This window comes from Canis lupus, chromosome 30 (genome assembly GCF_003254725.2).
Source record: "Canis lupus dingo isolate Sandy chromosome 30, ASM325472v2, whole genome shotgun sequence".
Classification (NCBI taxonomy): Eukaryota; Metazoa; Chordata; class Mammalia; order Carnivora; family Canidae; genus Canis; species Canis lupus.
The window spans coordinates 21315079-21328677 of record NC_064272.1 but is presented as its reverse complement, the minus strand read 5'-3'; the positions used below and the strand labels follow the sequence as shown (position 1 = coordinate 21328677).

Below are 13599 nucleotides of genomic sequence, written 5' to 3'. Positions count from 1 at the left end.
TTTGCAGCCACATAAGGAATTCTCATACCATCTTGAATTTGTATCTGATGAATTGGCATGATTATTAAATTCATAATCACAGATCATCTCTACTTTACAAATAGGTCATATTCTAAAAGTCTGGTTGTTAGTAAAAGATCCTGAAGATAATATAATAACAAAGTTACAAGTGGACTGGATTTCAGACAAGCTGTTGCTCAGTCTAGAAGCCAGCTTTGTAACCAACCATTATTTATAAACTTGTTTCTATGAAAGCAGGTGTTCCAAGTATTAATTCAGAAATATGTATTTTTTCTTTCTTCTAGGCACCTGGAAGTTTCCCAGTTAGAAGGGAATCCTAAACTAATTCAAGCCAGCCCTGGGAAGATTCCATTCCCGTTCCCTCTTTGTGCTAAAATCCAGACCATAGCTTTTAATCCTTGGGAGTCGGGCCACTTACCTCTCCACTTCCGCCCCTTGAGGGCTAACCAGCTCTGCAGAAATGAGCCCACATCATGCCTCCTTGTACAGGAAGGCATTTGCTTTGAGCACATCAAGGGCAGACACATTCCTCTTATAAAGGATATTAAGCTAAATGTTAGACTCTTGGGGCCTCACTACAAATAAAGGGCTCCAGTAGATTTGAGGGTATTTTTCTTGAAAGTTAGATTAACACTAAATTAGTGTTAATGTTCTTCCAGCCTCTTCATCTGCAATATATCCAAAGCAGGCCCTCCATCCCACACCACTGTTTCGTTTCTAGTCCATAAATCTGATCTGGTCATTCTGCCAAAGAACCTCTGAAAGCTCCCCAGGACTGGAAGCCTGAAGCCCAACCTGTTGGCATGAAATGCAGTGTCCTCAGCTTACTGTAAGAGTTCCACCTTCCCTCACAGCCCACTAAGGCACCCTGTGCTCCACCCAAACCAGGCCTCTCTCCAGCCTCTAACTGCTGCAGCCTTCTCAGTGCCTGCTTGCCGGGCATGCTTTCACCTGTCATGTCCACTTGAGAATTACTGCTTTTGGACCAATGGAAAGGTGCTGTGGCCTCAGCATTTGATATACTAGCATGAATGGCACTGTATTCCAATGTTTTGTTTGCATAATTCTCTCCTACAAACTTTTGGACAGCTTGAGGTCAGACTAGTACACATCTTTTTAACATGTGCAAAACAGATATTTGATGACTATGATCTGATGAATATTGTTTATGTATACAACCCAGCCCACATGTTCTGAGCACCTCCAGTGTCCCTGGCACTGTGAAAGAATATGCAGGGAGCTCTCTATTGAGAGGGACATTGGGAACTATATAAACACACATGCGGAGAGGGAGCTTGATTGAGATCCTGCTGAGCACCGAGGTCTGCAGTAAACACTTTACGTGGATCCCATTTAATCTTCATAAAAACTCAGTGAGGCAGGTTTTATAGGCTCAAGAAGGACAAGCAATTCACCTGAGGCCACACAGCTTGTAAACTCAGTGGATTATGAACCACAACAGAATCAGGAAAGCTATGGGATCCCACAAACAAATTTCCATGCTGTATTAGTTTCCTTTTGCTGCATTACAAATTATCACAAACTTAGCAGCTAAAATCAGTACCCATTCGTTATCTCAATCCAGTAGGACAGAAGTCCACATAGGCTTCAGCAGGGTTCTCTGCTGAGGATCTCACAAGGCCAAAATGAAGGTGTCAGCCAGCCGGGTTCTTAAATGCTTCCATTTCCCTCAGGTCATTGACAGTACCCAATTCCTTGTGGCTGTAGGTCTAAGGTCTCCATTTTCTCGCTGGCTGTCAGCAGGGGGCCACTCTTAACTTTTAGATGCCACCTCCATCATCAAGCCAATAATGGTGTGTGGAATCCTCAAGCTTAGAATCTCCCTGATGGCCCCTTCTGCCACCAGGTGGAGAAAGTTCCCTACTTTTCAAGGCTCACCTGAATCAATTAAGCCCCCCTGGACAATCTTCCCTTTGGAAGGCTGACTGTGCCATAGGCATAACACAATGAAGGAGTGAGATCTGACATTCACAGCTTGCAGGGATAGGGCACTTAACAGTCGGAGGCAATTGCTAAAAATTCTGCCTCCCATATGAGGTAAAGAATAGCAAAGGCTTATGGAGATACAGCTTGAATAACTGAAACTTATCTAATTTTTATAGTAGTTGTTTTCCATTCAATGTCAATGAAATGCCAGATCGATAAACTGATGCTAATATCAACCAGTAAGATTCAACTTCAGCAGCTGGAAATTCACAAACAGTGCTCTCAGGTGAGCCATTGGTTTCCTTTTTTTCAGTGGCATCAAGTTTAGATTGTTGAAATTAGTTTCAGCTCATTCTTAGGAGCTTCCTTATTATATAAAAAGAAATTTAATAAATCATAGCTGCTCTTTTTGTTTGAAGGGATGGTATTCTCAGTAAAATCATGTTCAGGATGATGAGATTGGTATCAACATGGAGCTGAGAAGGGAAGAAGGCTGTTCACAGTCCAGAGATGCTGATCATTGAGGGGCTTTTGGTCTCTGGAGAGAGGGCAAGGGGGTCTGCAGACACCCTGATAACCAAAAGGACATGTGCCGTCACCCAACTCCAGAGCAGAGTGTTTTCTCCTTGGGAAGCCAACCATGAGTATGCTCAATTCATCATTTAGGTTCAGATTTACATTATCCTATGAAACTTAATGATTATTATGAAGGCAAACCCCATGCCTTCCTCAGGATTGCTTTTCTTTTAACACACATATTTTACAAATGAGAAACGCAAGCATATTCTCTCAAATTAAAGAGAAGTGATGAGCACAGTGAGCTAAGGATAATCCCAGTTTAAATAAACAGGATTTTCACTGATGCTAGACTTGAAAACACAATCCAGATTAATGGCTTTGTTAATAGTCACTGGGCCTTAGCCCAACTGTAGCATAAATATTCTTCCAGACTTGATGACAGTGAGCTAGCTTATGTTTGGTCCTCCAAAGGGATGCCCAGCTTCTCAGGGATGAATGGATTGCAGCCAACTGGGTTTGCTTTCATAGTATTGCTGTTTAATGTAATGGCGTAATGCTTGTGAATGCATGTTGATGTGTGTGATTTTAAGCTAGGAGGAATTCAATAATCTTTTATCCCTGTCTACTTCTTAAAAAAAAAAAAAAAGGGGGATCCCTGGGTGGCGCAGCGGTTTGGCGCCTGCCTTTGGCCCAGGGCGCGATCCTGGAGACCCGGGATCGAATCCCACATCAGGCTCCAGGTGCATGGAGCCTGCTTCTCCCTCTGCCTATGTCTCTGCCCCTCTCTCTCTCTCTCTCTCTGTGACTATCATAAATAAATAAAAATTAAAAAAAAAAGATTTAAAAAAAAAAGTGTGAGAAGCAAAGAAAGAAAGCTCTGTGAACTCAGTCACTACTGGGACTCTGAATATCTATGGTTGCCCAGAGACTCAATTTATATACTTGCCCCCTTGCCATCCGGGAACAATGTGAATTGGAATTCAGGATTTATCATCGAGACCTCTAATTACTAATTTAAGCATTGCCTGGGTGGGGAAAGGGGAACATGCAGCACTACAAGCCTTTGGAAAGTATATTATGACATTTAAGACCTCACTCAGAGCCAAGTCCTTGTCTGGCGCTGTCCAGTAGAAATATAATGCAGATGATGTGCAATTTTAAATCTTCTAGTAGCATGTTTTAAAAAGTAAAAAGATATGTGAGTTTAATTGTAATAATATATTTTATTTAACCTATATGTATATATAGAGAATATTATCATTTCAGGATGCAAGCAATATCAAATTGCTAATGAAATACTTTTCATTCGGGGCGGGGAGGGGGGCTAAGTCTTTATAACGCAATATATATTTTATGCTTACAGCATATCTCAGTCCAGACTGGCCACATTTCAAATAGCCATCTGTGGCTTCTTCCACTGTATAGGAAGCACTGGAATCAACGGGCCAAGGTCATGCTTCCACATGATATAAGAGAATTGAGAAGCAGCTAGACATGACTCACCTGAAAATGTGCTAAATCAGCTGGCTTTCTCCAGGCAACTCCAGAGACTTGGAAGGAGTTCCTCCGGGAGAGCTAAATGCTGAAAACAAAGCAATATTCTAGACAGTTGCTGTGTGGCCATTCCAAATTTTATATTTAGGAGCTTAAGGATGGCAGTCTGGTTGAAAGGGGAACTGTGTTCACACTCTAAGCACACTGTTTCCACTTAGATTGTATGCTTGCTAGGGATGGCTTGGGAGAAATCCAAAGTGAATTATGAGGAAGGAGACGAGATCTCCACATCACACCAAGACTGCTTTGTACAGCTGAGGCTGTCCTCAATGGTGACCCAGATTGAAGGCCATGGAAGCTGTGGGCAGAAGCAAATATAGGGTAATCGCTGGAAACCAGCATCCCGGGTGAAGTTCTACATCTGAAATCTTGGAAGATCACCACCAAGACAGGGACAGAGAAGGGGGTGGTTTATCAGAAAGAAACAGCCAGAAAGTTGGGGGTCACTATAAGATTGGACAACTGGGAGCGTAAGGCCACAGCAGACAAGGGAACTCCACGGGGTCGCAGGGGGTCACCTGGGAAAGAACTCCTTTGACATTGAAGGGAAGGCAGAGACTGTGGGAGAGACATCTGTTTGTTTTTTCTGGTGCAAGGAGAATAACAAAATGCGACCAGGAGAGTAATAGACTACAGATGGAGGACTTCTGGCTGAGAGAGCTCAGTCCAGCCAAAGGCTTTGAACTGGAACCAACCCTCTAATTTTCAGCAGTGCGTGTGGCCCATGAAAAGAAAGGGTGAAATAAAACAAGGGACTCAACAGAGAGAATTATGAGTTACTCCCAATGGGTAAAATAGCAGAGATTATACTGGACTGAAGAAATAGGGATTTGATTGTAAAAGGCCTTATATTCAATGCTAAGGAATCCCATTCCAAGACAACAGTGTATGATTTGGCATAAACTCCAGAAAGCTTGCTTTACCTGTTTAAGGGTAAAAAGACTTAGGGGCAGGTGCTAGTCAGGAGAACATTCCAGTGACACAGGAGAGAGATAGAAGCATCTGAACCCAGGGTTGAGTTGTGGGTATGGTGAGAGGCAGGAGGTTGAAGCGGCCTGAGTTGTTGTGCAGGGAGGGACAAGAATGGCAGACAGGAGTCTAGGCTGCATCTACTCTCACATCCACACTGGGGCAACTGGATGGGTCTCATGCTGCCCCTGGAACAGAATTGGGAGAACTATGGACTTTGCACATGGTGATACCACAGGGAGCCTTTGGTCAGCAGCTGTGGATCTGAAGGTGGGTAGAGATTTGGCGGTCATCAGCAAATAACTGTGAGCCTGTGAAGAGACCCTATTACATGTGCAGTAAACTAGGAAAGCTGATCCATATTACCAAATACCACTTCCAATAATTGTATTATACTTTGTAATTAATAGAATAAATGAATCCATTTGGATGATTGGGGGAAGATTAGAATCAATATAATTGGTAGCGTTTTTCTCGCCAAAATCCAGTTTTTAGATCTTTCTTCCTTCTGTGTTAGGTATTCCAGGACCCGTAAATATTGCCAACAGCTCTTCTCCCCTGCATGCCCCACCCCCTCCCCCACGCACACGTGTGCATACACTTGTAGCCTGATGCCCTGTTGATGACTGGGGCTCCCACTCCCAATCTTCCCCTGTGCCAGGCCAGATCTCAGTTTGCTCGCTCCCACTTGAGACCCTGCCTCTGCCTCCCCCTGCTCAGTCTTCTGCACTTTAGCATCCAGGCATTTCAAGCTAGAGCTATGGCCCTCCAGCCCAAGCACCTGTGGATAACTGGGCTGATGAGGAAAGCTCTAGAAATCCGCGAGGAAGCATGAGTGGGTGGAGAAACTAAAACCGCCCGGGAGGCCCTGAGGAGGTAGGTGAGAATGGGCTCTGAGACCTTAGGGAAGTCTTGGGAGAGAGGAAGTGGAGGCTGGGGGTGGGGGGAGCTGAGGAGCCTAGATGAGCACAGAGGAGGTGGGGAGCTGGCTACCAGACAGGGACAGAAGGGAGTCTGTTGTCACAAGAGGTTCTCTGAGGAAGCCTTGGCCACTCCCCCAGGCCAGCAGGCCACTCACTCCTCCAGCTCTGGAGGGAGCATGAAAGCCCCTTCTTTCTACCTGTGTACTCCAAATGACCAGGTATCTAAGTGACTAAACTTGGTTCCCTCTGGAGGCTGGGCTCCCCAGAAGTGGTGGTGAGTCTCAAGGGCGATGGGACTTGCCCCCCACCCGCATTTGCTGATGACTAAAATCTTAATTTAAGCAAATAAGACCTTCCACTTCCATACTCAGAAGACTGAAATTATAGCACAAAGGACAAAAAATTCCTGTTCATAGTAGCGTGTAAATGACTGAAATAAGATCTATTCCAACACTGACAGAGGTGCGGAAGAGGGACACGTCTTCTAGTGGCATGAGATGAGACGCTGTGGTCCTAAAAGACCCATATTCCCAGTCTAGCCAATTTATCCTGGGCTCTGTTTCCCCGAAATCCACTTCAGACCCAGAGAAAAAGCCGGGGCAGAGTTCCTGTTGTGAGCAATGGTGGTGGTGTTAGTTGCAGTGTGGACCATTCAATGGTTTCAGCTGCCTGAGATTTCACTTGAGGCTTCTGTGTAGACGTATTTCACAAATCTCTATGCTGCAAAATCACTCCCAAGCACTGAGTTCCTCAGAAGATGCTTACTATTCGTGGGCATGAACTCAGAGAACAAGCATGCATACACCAAGAGGGACAGACATAAATGTGAGGTTTCTTTAATTATACTGGTTCCCTAGTTAAATATACCAGACACAACTTCTGTGAGTTGTGTCAGAATCTTTTCCAGAGTGACAATAACTTTTTCCCTCTGACTCAACCTCTTCATCTTCTCTGCCTCCCTGCCAGCTGTGTGGGGATGGCCTCATCCCGAAGTCTGTTGACCAGGTTACGGGGACTTGGAAATCTCTTCAACCGGTGGAACACAGATTTCTCAGCCCTTTTAAAATGATCTAACCTACATACAACCGTGGTCAGAACAGTGACTCAGCCACCGAGAGGATATTTTTTTAACCCATGACAAATGTTTGAAAGCTAATTGTTCCCTCTCTTCCTAAATAGGACACTGGAAATTGCTGGAACACAGAGCTTACTGAACCACTCTAGAGAGTCCCTTACATTTAGATAGCTTTTAGTTGTCTTTAATGTGTTTCTCATTTATTGTCTCACTTTATTCAATGCCAGGAAAGTGGGTAGGGCAGGTGTCATTATTTTCATTCGACAGATCAAAAAGGTAAAACAAAACACAGCAAGGGGTTGCCTTTGGTCACAGAGTAAATTAGGAGCAGACTTGATCTAGAAGTGAGGTCAGCCTCTTTGGGTGGTCCTCTGACCCAGGCTTGATAGAATTTCAGAATTTTGTATCTAGGCCTGATGAGCTCACCTGAATCTCACTGAACCTGACCCGCAGGTGAGGTTTGGAGGCAACCCCCGCATCGGGAATATCAGTGGCCCTTCCTCCCTTCCAGGTAGAACAGGTGTAGATAAATGAGATGCAGTCTGGCTGTCCCTGTGCCAGGGACTAACGGGCAATAGGAACTAACCAGATTTGCATTTTTTCCTGTAGCCTTCTTAGGTTCTCAAACTGGTACTGGTAGTGAATAATATTCTTAAGATAACAAGTATTAGCAATGGATAAAATTTTCTGACTAGTTAAACATAACTAATTAGAAATCTAATGTATCCAGGTGCTTTTGGCTTAGAACATCACTCTTCACTTATACAGGGGACTTGCTAAAGGTCCTCTAGCAAGAGTGGCTGTGCCAGGATCTTTGTTCTGTCCCTCAGACATTGTTCTCTGTGCCTTGATCAATTCTTTTCAGTCATTCTGTGCGCTCTGTGAGTGTGTGTGAGAGTAAGAAGGAGGGGGTGTATATTTGTAAACTCTCTGCAGTACATCCAGTGGCTGGTTATTCCAGCAAAGGGCTTTGCTGTCTTGGCTACAAAATTTACTTTTTCTCCCCCATGCTATTCTGAAATTTTGTGTCTCAGATCATTGACTCCATTGGTTATATCAGTCTTGCCCTCCCCCTCCTCAAGAGAGAAACTGTTTATCTTTCTCAAGAAATTTTATGGTTTAGGTGGGAAAGATCTGGCTCCCTGCAGAGCCCTGAGAGGAAGATCCAAGAAAGAAAATAATCCTGTATTTCTGGCATTTCCTGGCTGCCCAAAGCATCCCTTTACAGCTGACATTGATAAAATTTCATCAAAGGCATTGGTCAATCAGGCTGCAGGTTTTTAAAACATTACTTACTATGTGAATCATATTAGCACTTAAGACATTGCATAGAAGGTGGCATATGCTGTTTGCATGTTCTCACATTCCTAAGAACTCAGTACAGGCCCTCCGGTAATTGAAAAGCAATTTTATTTTTTTTAAAGATTTTCTTTATTTATTCATGAGAGGCAGAGAGAGAGAGAGAGAGAGAGAGGCAGAGACACAGGCAGAGGGAGAAGCAGGCTCTATGCAGGAAGCCTGACGCGGACACGATCCCAATACTCCAGGACCACGCCCTGGGCCATAGGCGGTGCTAAACCACTGAGCCACCCAGGGTGCCCCTTGAAAAGCAATTTTAAAATAAAGTTTGACACTCCTGACAAAACCATTCTTGAACAAATAGACACCTCCTGTTCTTGTGGGATGACTCAACATTATAAAGATGTCCTTTTTCCTAAGTTAATTTAAATATTGAATGCAATACCAAAAAGCTTTTTTAGGCAAGTTGATATTAAAGTTCACGTGGGGAAAACAGAAATGCAAAAATAGCCAGAAAACACTTGAAAAACAACCAGAGATAAGAATATACTATAAATCCTCTGTAGTGAAAAGTGTGGGGGTCCCTGGCTGGCTTAGTCTACACAGGATGCCTGGAGTGGGGAAAAATAGTGAGTAGAAACAAGGTTTGTTTTAGGGGTGATGAAAATGTCCTAAAGTTAGATTGTGTAGAGATCCCTGGGTGGCGCAGCGGTTTGGCGCCTGCCTTTGGCCCAGGGCGCGATCCTGGAGACCCGGGATCGAATCCCACGTCGGGCTCCCGGTGCATGGAGCCTGCTTCTCCCTCTGCCTGTGTCTCTGCCTCTCTCTCTCTCTTTCTATCTCTCTATCATAAATTAAAAAAAAAAAAAAAAGATTGTGTTGATGCTTGTAGAATTCTGTGGCTCTATTAGACTCATTGAATTGTGTACTTGAATGAATTTTCTGGTGTATGAATTACATCTCAATAAAAATGCTAAATAAGGGACAAAGGACAATAGAAAAATGGAGAAGGTATTTTTCAAACATGAAAAAAAAAGTTCAGATTCACCCATAACTAGAGAAATGTAAATTAAACAACACTGAGAAACCACTTCTTACCTATGATACTGGCAAAAACAACGAAGTATGACAATACACTCCGTAGGCTGTGGGGTGACAGGCACTCCCACATGGTGCTAGTTGGAATGTAAACTGCAGAGAAAATTAGGCAATACCTACCAGAACTGCAAACGCAATGTGACCCAGGAACACCACGCCTAGGAAACTATCCTGCAGGCATACTTCCAGCAATGTGAAAATAGAAGCACACAAGGTTATCCAGTGCACTGTAGCGGTAATTACAAATCTAAATGCTCATTCTTAGGAGACAAGGTTATTACTTAGCCAACAAAAAGAATGAAATCTTGCCATTTGCAGTGATATGGATGGAGCTAGAGTGTCTCATGCTAATCGAAATAAGTCAGAGAAAGATAAATACCATACGATTTCATTCATGTGGAATTCAAGAAACAAAACATGATCAGAGGGGGAGGGGAAAAAGAGGGAAACAAAGGTAAGTGGCTCTTAACTATAGAGAATAAACTCAGGGGTGATGGAGGGAGGTGGACAGGGGGATGGGCTAGATGGGGGATGGGTACTAAGGAAGACATTTGTTATGATGAGCACCGGGTGGGGTGTTATATATGATGAATCACTGAATTCTAATCCTGAAGCTAATATTACCCTGTATGTTAACTAGAATTTAAGTAAAATTTTAAAAAAGAAAAATGACAGACTCATAAGGGACTGAGTAAGCTATAGTAGTTCATCTATAAAATAGAATACCAAGCAGTTCGTTTTTTAAGATTTTATTTATTTATTCATGATAGACAGAGAGAAAGAGGCAGAGACACAGGCTGAGGGAGAAGCAGGCTCCATGCAGGGAGCCTGATGTGGGACTCGATCCTGGGTCTCCAGGATCACACCCTGGGCTAAAGGTGGTACTAAACCGCTGAGCCACCCAGGGATCCCTAAGCAGTTCTATAAAAGAATGAAGATCTCCATAAAATTGATAGGGAATGATTTCTAGGATACACTGTTGAGTGAAAAACTAACATGTAAAAAAACATCTATAATATGATATGTAAGAAAGAAAGAATATAAAAATATAAATGTATTTTTCCCTTGTACAAGAAAAGTACAGAAGGAGAAACCAGAAACTAGAAAAGTTCCTGTTGTGGATTGAATTGTGATCCCATCCTCCTTCCCCACAGCCCCGAAAAGCTTTCCTGAAGTCCTAATCTCCAGTACATCAGAACGTGACTTTATTTGGGAACAGGGTCATTGCAAATATAATTAGTTAAGAAGTGATCATAGTGAAGTAGGATGGGCCTCTACGCCAATGTAAGGACTAGTGTCCTTTAAGGAAGATGGCCACGTGAGGAGAGAGACACCAAGGGGGAGCATCATGTGGAGATGAAGGTGGTGGTAAAGGTGATCTACCAGCCAAGGAACAAAAAGATTGCCCATAACCCACCGGAATGCTGGGAAGTGGCAAGGAAGGATTCAGAAGGGACCCGGGCCTGCAGACACTTTCACTTCAGACTCCTAACCTCCAGAACTGTGAGACAATAGGTTTCTGTCATTTTAAACCACTCAGTTTGTGGCACTTACAAAGTGGCAGCCCTAAGAAGTATACTAGTGGGGGTGGAGGGTGCGAAAGGGGGTGAAAGAAGGGAGGAATTAGAATGGGGTAGTGGATATGAGGAGGGAGCAACATTCTCTCTTTGGAAACCATAGTAATGTTTCAAATACTACCCAAAATTAAACTCAACCAGGATGGGGTGCCTGGGTGGCTCAGTCAGTTAAGCATCTGCCTTCGGCTCAGCTCAGGATCCCAGGGGCCTGGGATGGAGTCCTGCTGCAGACTCCCTGCCCAGTGAGGAGCCTGCTTCTCCTTATGCCCCTCCCCTTGCTCGAGCTCACTCGCTCTCTCTCGCTCTCTCTCTCTCTTTCTCAAATAAATAAAATCTTAAAACAAACAAACTTCAAAATCAACCAGGATGTGTGGGAACCCAACGTGGCACACAAACTATAAATTATGAACCTAACCGAATTGAAAGTGAATACACTAAAGGAAGCAATGAAGAAAAATAACCTAAGTAACTTGGCAAAAACTCTATTTTGATAGGAAACTGTGAGGTTAGGGCAGCCTGGGTGGCTCAGCGGTTTAGCGCCACCTTTAGCCCAGGGTGTGATCCTGGAGACCCAGGATTGAGTCCTATGTCAGGCTCCCTGCATGGAGCCTGCTTCTCCCTCTGCCTGTGTCTCTGCCTCTCTCTCTCTCTCTCTCTCTCTCTCTCTGTCTCTCATGAGTGAATAAATAAAATCTTAATCTTAAAAAAAAAAAAAGAAACTATAAGGTTAGAGGCACTGTATGTAAGTGCTGTCCCCCAATTCTTCTATTTGTTTCTGACAGTGGCCTGGATTAGTGACTCTGGAACTGCTGAAGGTATATACCAGGATTGAACAAATAGGTAAACATATTGCAGATGCCAGAAGTCACAATTCTCAAGGTCTGAGAAGGAAGTCACCACAAAGAAAAGGGGGAAGGCTGGAAGATGCTCTGCAATATTGTTTCAAGTTTGGAGGACTTGATCTCAGACTTCCAGCCTCCAGAACTGGAAGCAATAATTTTCTGCTGTTTATAATCCCCCAGACTGTGGTATTTTGTTATAGCAGCCAAATGGACTAAGACATTTTAAATAAAATTGATGCATTTAATATAACACTGTATGTTAACACACTGAAATTAAGATAAAAAAACTTGGAGGTGCCTGGGTGGTTCAACCAGTTAAGTGTCAGACTCTTGGTTTCAGCTCAAGTCATGATCTCGGGGTCCTGGCATCAAGCCCTGCGTCTGGCTCCACGCTCAGCCCAGAGTCTGCTTGTCCCTCTCCCTCTGCTCCTCTCCTTGCTCGCTCACTCTCTCATAAATAAAATCTTAAAAGTTTAAAAAAAATACATTTTTCTCTTCTTCCATCTACTATAAACAATATTCTTGGCTTCCTTCAGCACCCCTACTTTTTCTTCCAGCGGGCTTCCTCTCCTTCCTTTCTCTTAATCCTGTTCATCTGACTTTGAGTTTTGCATTTTGAAGATTCCTAATGGTTTCATTTTGTTCTGAAACCTTAATTGAGTTTCCCTTGTACTATCCATTGGTTAAACCAAGCAGCTGAAAATCAGTAAGCAACCATCATATTGTGGTGACCAGGTAAACAGTGTTCATACTAACTTACAATGTGTATGCACTATAATTAAAGTTTTTTTTTGTGTGCAGCTTTCTGTTTTCCTGGAATTTCTCAATAGATTTCTTTTTTGTTTTTTCCACCAATTATCTTTATCATACTCCCAGTTATTTTCCAAACTTTTCCTAACTTAAGTATTCTATTAAGTTCCCATTTTCCCAGGGATCTCTTTTCTGGGATTCCTGGCTTCCTGCTCAGGTTGGAACTATTTGCTCAGGGAACCTCTGGGATCCCTTGCCCCCTTCCAAGATGGGCTACAGTATTTCCTAGGTCTTACTTCTTCCTCAATTTGCTCCCTCTATATATTCGAGAGCATACTTTTAAGTAAATTCATAAGAAAGGTTTTGAGTAGGGGTGCCTGGGTGGCTCAGTGGTTGAGCGTCTGCCTTTGGCTCTAGGCATTGTCCTGGCATCCTGGGATCAAGTCCCACACCGGACTCCTCTCTGGGAGCCTACTTCTACCTTTGCCTATGTCTCTGCCCCTCTCTCTGTCAGCATTAGACATTTTTCTTAAATTCTTCCTTTCATAATTTCTTCCATATTCTTCATTCTTTTTTCAGAAACTCAGAAGATAGGAGTTTGGACCTCCTTGATCGGCCTTCTATGTCTTTTCTTTTTTCTCTCTGATAGTGTTTTGGTGTGTGTGTGTGTGTGTGTGTGTCTTAGGGTCTTCTTTTTGTGTCTTTTCATATTGGTTTTATTTTACTTTCTGGGAGATTTCCTGTATTTCTATATTCTAAAATCTATATTTCCATCTATTAAATATCTATCTCAGAAATCATATTATTAATTTCCAAGACCTCTTTGTTGTATTCTTCCTTTTTAAAATAGCACTCTGTTCTTGTTTTAAGGACATGATATCATCTCACGTTTTTCTGAGGGTATTATTTACAGATTTTTTAAAAAGTCTGTTCCCTGAATTACCTTTGTTTCCTCTGGAGTCAATTTTTCTGTTGGTTTAACTTTTTCATTCATGTAATTTGGACCAACAGTCCGATTACCCTCG

At 43.0% G+C, this 13599-nt stretch overlaps 1 long non-coding RNA gene across 1 annotated transcript; it reads left to right on the top strand.

Moving 5' to 3' along the window:
- Positions 1–9533: 9533 nt before the first annotated feature.
- Positions 9534–12074, top strand: LOC118352961 (uncharacterized). Its single transcript, XR_004810995.2, has 2 exons — positions 9534–9859; positions 11765–12074. It is a non-coding gene; the product is annotated as an uncharacterized LOC118352961 (long non-coding RNA).
- Positions 12075–13599: the final 1525 nt, after the last annotated feature.